Source organism: Ursus arctos, unplaced genomic scaffold (genome assembly GCF_023065955.2).
Source record: "Ursus arctos isolate Adak ecotype North America unplaced genomic scaffold, UrsArc2.0 scaffold_17, whole genome shotgun sequence".
Lineage (NCBI taxonomy): Eukaryota > Metazoa > Chordata > Mammalia > Carnivora > Ursidae > Ursus > Ursus arctos.
This window is the reverse complement of record NW_026622841.1, coordinates 58304289-58317011: the sequence shown is the minus strand read 5'-3', so window position 1 is coordinate 58317011 and position 12723 is coordinate 58304289.

The window sequence follows — 12723 nt, the reverse complement described above, 5'->3', positions numbered from 1 at the left end:
TTCTGTGGATGCTGTGTTAGTGGTTTCTTCAGGGGGCTACCATTTTCTGGAAGCCTCGGGTACAATGTCTTCCTCCCCACCTGCACGCTTGGACCACACTCCACGGCATCTTGCTGCGAGGGACCCCTGCCCGTGGCAGCTCTTTGGAGGCCGGTGTAGATTCAGACAAGTTGGCTCAGAACCTGGAAAGATTCTTTATTCATGGAAAATGGCTTCAATAATCAGTGGGATGCAGGCTACGGCGTCTTCTTTTAGCCCTGGCTATCGTTCTCTTGTATTTTCTCTTCTTGCCACAAGGACCTGACATGCTCTGCCAGTTAAGAAACTCATTATTATCTAGACACACGACTGTAGGCGGACCTCAACTTAGTGGGGTGCGTGGAGGCTGGACGAGCTGCCCCAGTCCTACAGGGAGGAGTCACGTGGGACAAGTTAAACATCTTCCTCCTTTCTGCACAAGACATGCATTTTCCAGAAGGGTCACCTCTTGATGCTCCCAGTCTCCCCTCTAATATCTCTTTTGCTGACATCAAACTGGTTTGGCCTCTCATCCCAGTGGGATGGCCAAGAATTTCTTCTTTAGTTTTGTTACTGGGGAATTTAGCAATTATCCTCACCAGCACCCAAGTCTGCTGTGATTCTTACACTTTTCTTGTAATGTTTGGAAGCAGGTAAAGTTCTTAATGAGGACATATACCATTTGGTTACACATGCATATATATACACACATATATATATAGGAAAGTAAAATAGGACAAGGACATTGCAGTTGTGGAAAGCAGACTGTATAAATAAAGATAATTTTCAAATGGCTGAAAGATTTTATTGTAAAAATCAAAAGAAGACGATTGGCTAAAAATCTAAGATATTTGTAGCTATGCGGACTATGGGAGATGACATCGAACAGTTGCAGGAGCCTCGGCTGGAGCATTTGGGTATGGGCTGCAGCCGAAAAGACAAGATGACGCCGGGCCCCCACGGCACACAAGCAGGAAGCTGGGTCTCTGGCTGGGTGTGATGTGCAGGGTGCTGAGAAGTTCTTCCTCATCTAATGTGCCTTTTAACTTTCCTGACTTCTCAGTCCCACTTGCAATTAGTCTAAGCAAAAAGATAGGTGTTTTCTCTTTTTGCTGAAACCAAAAGAGGCTCTGAAAGCTGGTCGCTTTGTAGCTGCCGCTGAGAGTTGCGCTGTCTCCCTCAGGGACAACCAGAGATGGGGGGCTCTGGATCACTTTGTCTTCACGGCTCACCCATGTTCAGAAAAAAGGAACAAATAAATCACTCAGAGAAAGAGTGATGTCAGATCAAGTCTTCTCAGAGATCATAATTATTCTCCATTGGAACCATAGATGCTCCCGGGTAAGTCAGGATGCAGGCTCCATGCCCAGAGTGGGCTCAATCTCACAACCCTGAGATCATGACCTGAGCCAAAATCAAGAGTCAGACTCTTAACTGAACCCACCCAGGTGCCACTATCTCCTCTTTTTAAGCTAAAAAAAAAATAATAATAAAAAAATCAATTTCTACTTATTCTTTGCAAATTCATTTTTTTTCATTATTAAAGAAATATATGGACATTGCAGAACATTTGGAAACTACAGGGAAGCACCAGGAATAAAATATAAATCCCCTGCTGTTCTAACCTCTACCTTCAACATGTCTCCATCCAGGACTTTTTTTTCTTTTTTCTTAATAAAATATATCATAGATTTGTTCAAAATAAAGTTACTTTCTTTTCTCATTTTCTAAAATTGCCTAAAGCATTGTAGACTTTAAGCAGCGGTGAGAGGGATAGATAGAACATTTGCTCAACATTTGGAAACATAGTGATCCCGCCCCTAACTGTCCCAGCTCATGATAATCTAAGGTACTCAATTCTGGTGTCCACCCTGCCTTCCCACCCAAGTGCGTGGTTGCTAGAATCTCCTAACCATCCTGCTAGATGTCCAAGACACCACTTGGCCTTGAGTTGTTTAAAGGCACTGCAAGGTGATGTCTTCAAGCTTGGCTGAGGGCTCAAAAGAGTTCTTACTGCAGAGGGAGAGAAGTGGTCACTTGCATGAAGTGTGGAAATTTACCTGGAATAGGCTTTATGGGCCACCATCCTTCTGGAGATTCACCTGGAGATAGGGCTAGTGGGTGGCGAAGGCCATGAACTAGTGTGGCTCTCGGGCACTTAAACTATGTCCTTGGCAGCTGCTTCCTGCCTCTCGCCCATTCTTAATTCCCTTCCTCCAATCAAGGGCTTGACATTGCATGTCCCGCTCGTCCTGACTCTCCAGCCTCTCCCGACTTCCCTTAAAAATCCTCTTTATCCCTTCACATCAAAAGTCTCATTATCTTCTTTTTTATTCGTTTGTTTCTCCTAGAAGAGTCTCCATGCTTCATTCAAGCAGAACTTTATGCTTTAGGAACAGGAAATATGGAGTCTATTTTCTTTAGTTCTGAGGAAGATGAGGTATTTATAATCTCTATCAGGCAAGGTGACTTGTCCCGACCCAACCCATAATGGGCTGAATGAGAGCAAAAGAAGATAAAATGGCTAGATTTTCAGATCGAGGAAACATGAATTTTAAAGAAAATCAATTTTTATTTTATATTATTCTGTAACTTATTTGGTTTTTGCTTGAACAGTCTCCCTTAAATATATTTCCATATCATTACATGAAGGTCTACTTCATTTGTTTTCTTTAATGACTGGATCGTATTCTGTAGTACAGATAGATACTTATTTAGTCATTTACTGAGTGCTGAACACATAACTCCTAGCTTCTCTGCCATACTGTTTACTGTGAATTTTTAGTTGATAATTTTATTAGATTTAGGGCTTTTCTAATATCCTTCTTCTTCTTCTTCTTCTTCTTTTTTTTGTAATGAATTGTGACTGTAAGGGCAGAATTCTTAGCACATTACCATTTAGTTTGGGATTCTTTTAATTCTAATCTCTCTGGATACTTAGCTAGATGGGCTGCGTGATTAATTTCCATTCTTCAGCCAGCCGCATCTATAAATTCTTAAATTTCAGGCTTCATTACAAAACAAACCCCAACCAATTCTAACATAACATGGCAGAGTAAGTTCATAGCAGCCCCTGAAACACTCTCATTTATATTCTAGTAAATTGCATTGGGATGTTTACCAGGAGTATGTTTGCAATCAACACCAATTTAGATGTCATGAAAAAGAGAGAAGGAATAAACTGTATTCACCTATTCTTAATCCTTTACTTCCAAATGGATGACTACACAGGTTATAGGTATAAACCACCAAATTTTAGAAACACTGCCAAGTACAGATTTTAAAAGCAGGAAGAAAATAGAAGAGGTTATTGGCAAAGGAATGGCAATAGCACTGAGAGCAGACCTCTCAAAATCAGCAACAGAAGCATGATACACTGGAAAATACCTTCAAAATGCTGACAGAAGATGCCTCTTAAACTAGAATTGTAAGTAAACTATCTTTCAAGGATGAGGTTGAAACTAAGGTTACAGAAGTTTATCCCCAACAGACCTTCAATTCTAGAGGATATATCTCAGGAAGGAGCAAAGCAATCTCAGAGGGAAGGTCTGAGAAGCAAGAAGAGACAATGAGCAAAGAAATTGGTAATATAGGGGTAATCTAAATAAATCTTGGCAGTAAAAAACCAATAATAGTAAAAGTATTAATAACGTCTTTTCCTTTTACAGTCAGTATCTAAAACATTGGCCTATGGTAGCATGTAAGTCAGGACAGTTTGATCTAAGTTATAGTATTTTATTTTTTTATTTTATTTATTTTTTAAAGATTTTATTTATTTATTTGACAGAGAGAGACAGCCAGCGAGAGAGGGAACACAAGCAGGGGGAGTGGGAGAGGAAGAAGCAGGCTCCTAGCGGAGGAGCCTGATGTGGGGCTCAATCCCATAACGCCGAGATCACTCCCTGAGCTGAAGGCAGACGCTTAAGGACTGCACCACCCAGGCGCCCCTAAGTTATAGTATTTTAAAGTTTTTAAATTTTTCAGAAAGGTTGTCAAGCCATAGATTAACTTTAGATTTTAAGTATGCATGGTAAAACTTCAAAGATAAATAATTATTTTTAAAAGGAGCATGTAATTTCCAAACCAATAGAGGGGGATATGGAATAAGAAAAAAGCAAAACAAAACAAAACAACAAAAAAGACAAAAATTGAATCACCTTTCACCACATTCAAAATGGGGGGGAAAGAAGAAAACAAATATAAAGGACACATTAAAATGGTGGAATCAAGTCCTAATTCTGAAAAATTATAAAAAAATGTAAATGGAACTCACTGATTAAAAAGCAGAGATCGGAGTGCCTGGGTGGCTCAGTCGTTAAGCATCTGCCTTCGGCTCAGGGCGTGATCCTGGTATTCTGGGATCGAGCCCCACATCAGGCTCTTCTGCTGGGAGCCTGCTTCTTCCTCTCCCACTCCCCCTGCTTGTGTTCCCTCTCTCTCTGGCTGTCTCTCTCTCTGTCGAATGAATAAATAAAATCTTTAAAAAAAAAAAAAAAGCAGAGATTGTAAGACTGATACAAAGCCAGAATGCAATCACACGTTGTTTTGAAGAGACCGGCTTAAACAGGGGAGTCAAGGAAGTTTGAAAGTAAATATGTGCAGGAAAATCCTAACCAAAAAAACCTACGAATCTATGTTAATAACTGAAAAGAAGAGACTTTTAGGCAAGAAACATTTTTAGGGATAAAGAAGGGCTTTAAACCATAATAAAAGTTTTAATTAATTCCAGTATGATATAATGATTCTGAACTTCCATGCATTTAATATTAAATGTGTAAAGCAAGAATTGATAGAATGATAGAAATTTAAAAATTCACTCTTGTAGTGCTATTTCAATACATCTCTATCAATTATTGACAGGCCAAGGAGACAAAATATTATTTAATAAATAGAATATCCAAACAAAACTGATTTAATCGACACATATAGAACTCTGCATCAAAAAATGAGAGAATATTTCTTCTCAAGCACACGTAGATAATAAAAAATTAACCAAATATTGGGGTGCCTGGGTGGCGTGGTTGGGTAAAGTGTCTGCCTTTGGCTCAGGTCATGATCTGGGGGTCCTGGGATGAAGCCCCGGGTCGGGCTCCCTGCTCAACAGGGAGTTTGCTTCTTCCTCTCCCTCCGCCCCTCCTCCTCCCCACCCCCAGCATGTTTTCTCTCTCTCTCTCTCTTTCTCTCTCTCTCTCTGTTTCACTCTCTCAAATAAATAAAATCTTTTTGAAAAGTTAACCAAATATTGAACCTAAAGCATATTTGCACAAATCTCAAGGAATCCGTATATTCAAGGTGTTATTCTTTGACAAACAAACAATACTGCTACATATTTTAGCTGTGATCATATAATTCTGGTTATGTTAAAAATATACCTATCCCAGAGATGTATTTTGAATCATTTATGGATGGAATGACTCATGTTTAGAATTTGCTTTAAGAGTGAGAGAGGAGGAATATGGTTAAAAAAACATTGGTCATGGAGTGATAATTTATCATTTTTGAATTCAGGTGATGAGTACTTATTTATGATATTATTCTGTTTTCTTTTGTGTACACTTGAAAACATCCATAATAAAACATTAATTTAAAAATATTGTCTACTGAGATGTCCTTGTCATTTTTCACCTTTAATCTGCTAATGTTGAAATTACATGAATAGATGTTTCTAATGTTAAACCTTCCACACGTTTCTAAGATAAATTCTAATTACTCATATTATTTTGTGCCACATATTCATTATTAGTTTATATTTGTCAATATTTTTAATTTGTATTTTTTCAGTTATTTTCATGAATGAAATTTCTCTTTAATTTCCCTTTCTTAACTGTCTTAACCAGTTTATTTATTATTTATTTTATTTTATGTTTTTTTAATTTTAATTCCAGCATAGTTAACATACAATGTGGTATTAGTTTCAGGTATACAATATAGTCATTCAATAATTCTATATACTACTCAGTGCTCATTGTGATAAGTGTACTCTTAATCTTCTTCACCTATCTCATCCATCCCCCCCATCCACCTCCCTTCTGGTAACCATCAGTTTGTTCTCTATAGTTAAGAGTCTGTTTTTTTTATTTTATCTTCGTGGATGGTGTAAGAGAATGGTCCAGTTTCATTCTTCTGCATGTGGCTGTCTAATTTTCCCAGAACCATTTATTGAAGAGACTGTCTTTTTTCTATTGGATATTCTTTCCTGATTTGTCAAAGATTAGTTGACCGTAGAGTTGAGGGTCCATTTCTGGGTTCTCTATTCTGTTCCATTGGTCTATGTGTCTGGTTTTGTACCAATACCATGCTGTCTTGATGATCACAACTTTGTAATACAGCTTGAAGTCAGGCAATGTGATGCCCCCAGCTTTGGTTTTCTTTTTCAGCAATCCCGTGGCAATTCAGGGTCTTTTCTGGTTCCATACATCAAAATCCTAGAGGAGAAGATAGGCAATAACCTCTTTGACATTGGCCACGGCGACTTCTTTCAAGACATGTCTCTAAAGGCACAGGAAACAAAAGCAAAAATGAACTTTTGGGACTTCATCAAGATAAAAAGCTTTTGCACAGCAAAGGAAAAGTCAACAAAACTAAGAGGCAACCCACAGAATGGGAGAAGATATTTGCAAATGGCATTACGGATAAAGGGCTGGTATCCAAGATCTATAAAGAACTTCTCAAATTCAACACCCCCCCCAAAAATAATCCAGTCAATAAATGGGCAGAAGACATTAACAGACACTTCTCCAAAGAAGACATACAAATGGCTAACAGACACATGAAAAAATGTTCAACATCACTGGCCATCAAGGAAATACAAATCAAAATCACAATGAGATACCATCTTACACCAGTTAGAATGGCAAAAATTAACAAGACAGAAAACAATGAGTGTTGGCGAGGATGTGGAAATAGGAGAACCCTCTTATACTGTTGGTGGGAATGCAAGGTGGTGCAGCCACTCTGGAAAACATCATGGAGGTTCCCCAAGACATTAAAAACAGAGCTACCCTACAACCCAGCAATTGCTCTACTAGGTATTTACCCCAAAGATACAGATGTAGTGAAAAGAAGGGGCACATGCACCCCAATGTTCATAGCAGCAATGTCCACGATAGCCAAACTGTGGAAGGAGCCAAGATGCCCTTCAACAGATGACTGGATACAGAAGATGTGGTCCATATTTACAATGGAATATTACTCAGCCATCAGAAACGATAAATACCTACCATTTGCATCGACACAGATGGAACTTGAGGGGATTATGCTAAATGAAATAAGTCAAGCAGAGAAAGACAATTATCATATGGTTTCACTCATATGTGGAACATAAGGAGTAGCGCAGAGAACCACAGGGGAAGAGAGGAAAACTGAATGGGAAGAAATCAGAGGGGGAGACAAACCATGAGAGACTCTGGACTCAGGGAACCAAACTGAGGGTTACAAAAGGGAGGGGGTGGGAGGATAGGGTAACCAGGTGATGGGTATTAAGGAGGGCACGTGTGGTGATGAGCACTGGGTGTTATATGCAACTAATGAGTCGCTGAACGCTACCTCAAAAACTAATGATGTGCTATATGTTGGCTAATTGCAAAATATTGTTGGCAATATTTCATTCTTTTTTTATAGCCGAGTAAGATTTTGTTATGTGCAAATCCCTTGCTGATTTTAAATTGGTATTTGTATTTTTATTGTTGAGTTGTAAATTATTTTTTATATATTCTCAATACTCTCTTCTTATCAGATATATGCAAATACAGTCTTCCATTCTGTGGGCTGTCTTTTTACTTTCATTTGTGGAAAACCCTGTGCTCTTTGAAAAAGTTCTTCGTATTTATAAAGTCCAATTTATTTTTTTCTTTGGTTGCTGTGCTTTTGGAATCATATCTGAGAAACAGTTGCATAGTCCAAGATCACAGAATTGTTGCCTATATTTTCTTCTAAGAGTTTATAGTTTTAGCTCTTACATTTAGGTCTTCAATCCATTTGAGTTAATACTTCAATATGTGTATATTCTTTTCCATGCAGCTATCCAGTGGTGTCAGCACTATGTTCCCATTGAATGGTCTTAGCAGCCTTGTTGAAAATCAATTGCCCATGGTTGTCTGGGTTTATTCCTGAACTCTCAATTCTATTCCATTGATACCTATCCATTTTTAAAGAGAGCTGTATTAAATCTACTGTGATTTTGGTACTGATCATTTCTCCTTATATACTGAAAAATAAGTAAGTAATATATATTAAAATGGGGTTGAGTTCATTAAGCAAAGAACACAGTCTTTGGAAGATAAAGCCTTGAATGAATGAGAGTTTGCAGTAATGGGAGAGCAGGGGACATAGGTTATGTGCGCGATCAAATTTCATGCCAAGAAGAGCAGCAGATGGAGGCAGCATAGTGACTGGGTTCCAGCTGCAAGTTTGAGCACCAGCTGCAGGTGCTCGGGGAGCACTGTGCTGCCCACTGCAGAAGTAGGTTCCTGAATGTTTCATCTCAGAGCCCGAAATGGTCAAGAAGCTGTCCATTCTTGTTCCCCTGAACTGAGCTGTCAGTTTTCCATTTCTGGTCAACTCACCAGCCTTATATAAGGCTATCAAGAGGACAAGGCCTTCCCCGGGATCCTGCTTGAACCACAGCAAGGAGCTGAATATGCTCAAGGAAGTGCAGTTCATGGAGACATTCTCTCCTTCCTGAAGGGACTCAGACTGAGGACTCTGATTCAGCTGCTGGCCACTCACCCCTGTTTAGAAAGACAAAAGAAGGTATTTGAAATCATTTTTAGATCACCTTTGTTGGAGCCATGATGGACACCCTTCCCGAACTCCCCAGCCCTACCGCTGTGCTTTTTTCTTTCCTCCCTCCCTCTCCAGCTTTTCTCCTCCTGTGTCTCTATTTTCATGGATCTGGATAAAACCTCACCTCTTGCCCTCACAGAATCTCCACCCCTTTAGAATTCTCTGTGCGAGACTCAGAAATCCCCAAGACTCACATGTCAGCTGCATCCACAGGAATATTAATAAACCTTCAAGGAGCAGGGTCATCGCACGTCCTTCAAAGAATTATTTCCTAAAAGGGTTTTTGCTTCAAGAAACTCCTCTTAGCTTAGAGTAACACTATAAATACCATCGTGATGTGAAAATGTCTGTTCTGTATCAGCCAATCTGATCTCTAACTAGAGGTTTCTCTGAGTTTTGAGCCAGTCTTGGAGGTGAACTATGAATGGAGACACTGCCCCCTTATGACTAGTCACTAGATTGCTGTTCCTTCATGCCACTCTTGGAGAGTTGTAAAAATAATCCTATTTCCCCCCTTCATTTGATGAACCTTTATTGAGTACCCACAATCTGCTGGGGAAATATGCAGACATGAACAAGACAGATTTAGTATTAAAACAGGTTTAGGATTAAGCACGGTGAATCAAAGACATATTTTTTCCTCTGTGCCTCTCTCAGAACCCACTGAAATGAGAGTAAACATTTTTTTTTAAAGTTATGAACCCCAAAGGACCTAAAGAACAGGCAAGGGATGACAGATGTAGATGTTTTGGGGACTGAGAGTGAATGGACAAGTGGTAACTGGTTTAGCCAACTGAAGAAAGTTGAATCCTAAGTGCCCACAGAGGGGAATGCCAACAAAAATCCAGGTGTTCTAAGAGTCTCAAGAATTTGGGCTTTTGATACCTCAGGAGATCAGAGTGAGGAGTGCAGGGTAAGGGGACTTTAAACAGAATGTATCGGGTCTAAAGTAAAACAGTATAAAGTACAGTTATACTCTCAGATCTCCCATCCTAACCTGGAAACGTCAGGTGTCCACTCCTTCCCACCTGCTTTCGTGGGGGGAAAAAGCCTATTTTTCTGAAGATATTGAATAAAGAGACATATAAGAGTCTGGGTTACTAGACTCAGTTGAGAGTGAGCTGAGGCAAACACTTAAAAACAAGGAACCAGAGCCTTCCTCCCTTCTTTCAAATCCCAGGTTTTTATCCCGCTAAGTATGAATGAGCATCTGGGATCACTAGGCATTTGAAAACTTTACCTTAATGTGAAATGCAGGACAAAAACCAAAAGAGAAAAGGACCTCGACAGAGACAATGCAGGAAGAAGGTTACTGTTGCTTATTAACATAGTCATGTGAACATTCTGACTCTTTTTTAAAGAAACAGATAAAACTCTGAATAATAGCAGAACTCCATTTTTACAGAATGGAATTTTAGAGGGGAAGTTTCATCTTTAAGAAAAAAATTGAGGGGTACCTGGGTGGCGCAGTCCTTAAGCGTCTGCCTTCGGCTCACGGCCTGATCCCAGTGCTCTGGGATCGAGCCCCACATCAGGCTCCTCCTCTGGGAGCCTGCTTCTTCCTCTCCCACTCCCCCTGCTTGTGTTCCCTCTCTCACTGCCTGTCTCTCTCTGTCAAATAAATAAACAAAATCTTAAAAAATAAAATTGATCTGGCAACTTGGAGTTTCAAATGCCTAGGATCTGGGCTGAGTGCCTGAGGAATGCCTTGAAGCTTCTGTCCTGATTACGTAAATGAGCTTCCACCATGTCCTGACCACCATGTTCTATCTCATTGGGCATCTCAGACTTGGAAGAGCAGGGAAATCTCTTTCTGTTTTCCTGAGTCTCTTTTTCTTCTAGGGTCAATGCTAATTTTAGGTCTAGGTTTGCCAGAGAGTAACATTTACCTTGTTTCTTCTGTATTCCTACCTAGTGAGTATGCTGATAACCTGACATTCTCCTCTTCCTCCCTCCCTCCCTACTTCTTTCTTTCTTTTTCTTTCTTTCTTTCTTTCTTTCTTTCTTTCTTTCTTTCTTTCTTTCTTTCTTTCTTTCTTTCTTTCTTTCTTTCTTTCTTTCCCTTCCTTCCTTCCTTCCTTCCTTCCTTCCTTCCTTCCTTCCTTCCTTCCTTCCTTCCTCCCCTTCCCCCTTCCTTCCTTCTTTCCTTCTTTTCTTTCTTTCTTTCTTTCTTTCTTTCTTTCTTTCTTTCTTTCTTCTCTCTCTCTTTCTTCTTTCTTTCTTCCTTTCTTCCTTTCCAAGCTCTATACCCAATATGCAGCTTGAACTCACAACCCTGACATCAGGAGTCACGTGCTCTACCAACTGAGCCAGCCAGGTGCCCCTTCTTTCTTTTTTAATGACTCTGCAACATTTTATTGAAGTAATGCATTTTTTTAAAAGAGAAAAAAGCAAACAGAATAAACAAAAAACCAAGACATTTCCATTTAGATAAAAACAAATTTGCATGAATGTGATACTCTCTTCCTGGCATGTGGGCTGCGCAGAGATAACAGGTCAAGTCGATCCCGAGATCTCCTGCCCCTTGTGATCATCGTGGTTGCTGCTGCAGTCTCCCTGATGATGAGCAGCTGTTCCAGACTCCACGAAGACCTGCTGTCTCAGCCTCGAGAGTGTCCACATTTTCTTGAGAATTCTGGCAGTCTACTTCTGTCCCCTAACAGAGCATAGGCCAGGTAGTAGTGCATGACAGATGACAGTGAGCATCGGGATAAACATGGCATATATTTCTGGATAATGAATTTAAAGCTTTTGCTTTTCTTTTCTTTGTATATCAAAAAAAATGAGAGCATATTACAGAACATAACACATGAATTTTAAAGATAGTACATGAGATTTCGAAGAGGGAGCATATATATATAGGAGACCTCATCTCACGGGCTTGCAAGAATACAGCCTCATTCTCCTGGCTGTTAGCAAGAATTTGTAGGAAAAATTTTAAAAAACACTAAGCTTAATCAGAAGACTCATATATGTCTTCAGTGTGCAAACTACAGTAACCTAAGAAATACAGTCGCTATGAATTCTAACTTAATTGTTCAGATGATCTTCCAATTAGAGTTAATCTCCTGGAAGATCAAGGGTAGCAAATGGCTGTAGCGAGCTTGTACGGAAAGAAAACTCTGCCATAAAAGGATGGATCATTACTATTTAAAGTTGGAGAAGAAGGAAGACGCCAATCAGGAACCCCAACAAAACAAAATGAAGTAAATATGAGGGGCCACCACTCTGAAGTGCAGGAAACTGACACAGCTTTAGGGCTGCATCCATTGTCCCAGGGGAAAGAGTTGAGACTCAACAAAGGTCTAGCTCAGTTCTCTGGTAGGGCCAGGAGGAGCACAGTGACCCGATTCCATCATTTTCTGATATGCTTTTTACAGAAATGAGTACAAAGCACAACCTGCCCCCTGGCTGCAGGTCGGTGGGCAGTGGCCATAAGACAATGTGGTCAATGGCACGACTGAAAGGAAATGGGCAAGGTGAGGACGTGCCACGGGTAGGCAAGCGGCCTCTGTGTCTCTGTGGTGGCTGTGGCCTCCAATGTGCTTCCCCAGGATTCAAGTTCTCAAAAGCATTCCTTGATGGAATCTCTTCTCACTCTCAGTTTTCTCATAAGTAAGATGCAGATAATCATATCTGCCATTCTATGCCTTTTATTCTATTAACTCTAAGTGGGGTATGGTGCTTTAAGGGTTGTGTATCGCACGCACCTATCACAATGATGGTACGGAGATGGTGTCTATCTTAGACAACAGACACTACAAATTCTTATGTGTAGTGTCAAACAGTAGAATTTCTGTCCTTGTTCTTTGCTGGATCGTATTCTCCTGAACAAATTTGAGTAATAATGTATTTTTTAACAAATGCTTGCAGTGTGGTGCCTGCACCCTCGCCCGTGGGAACTGTCCTACACACGGGCAG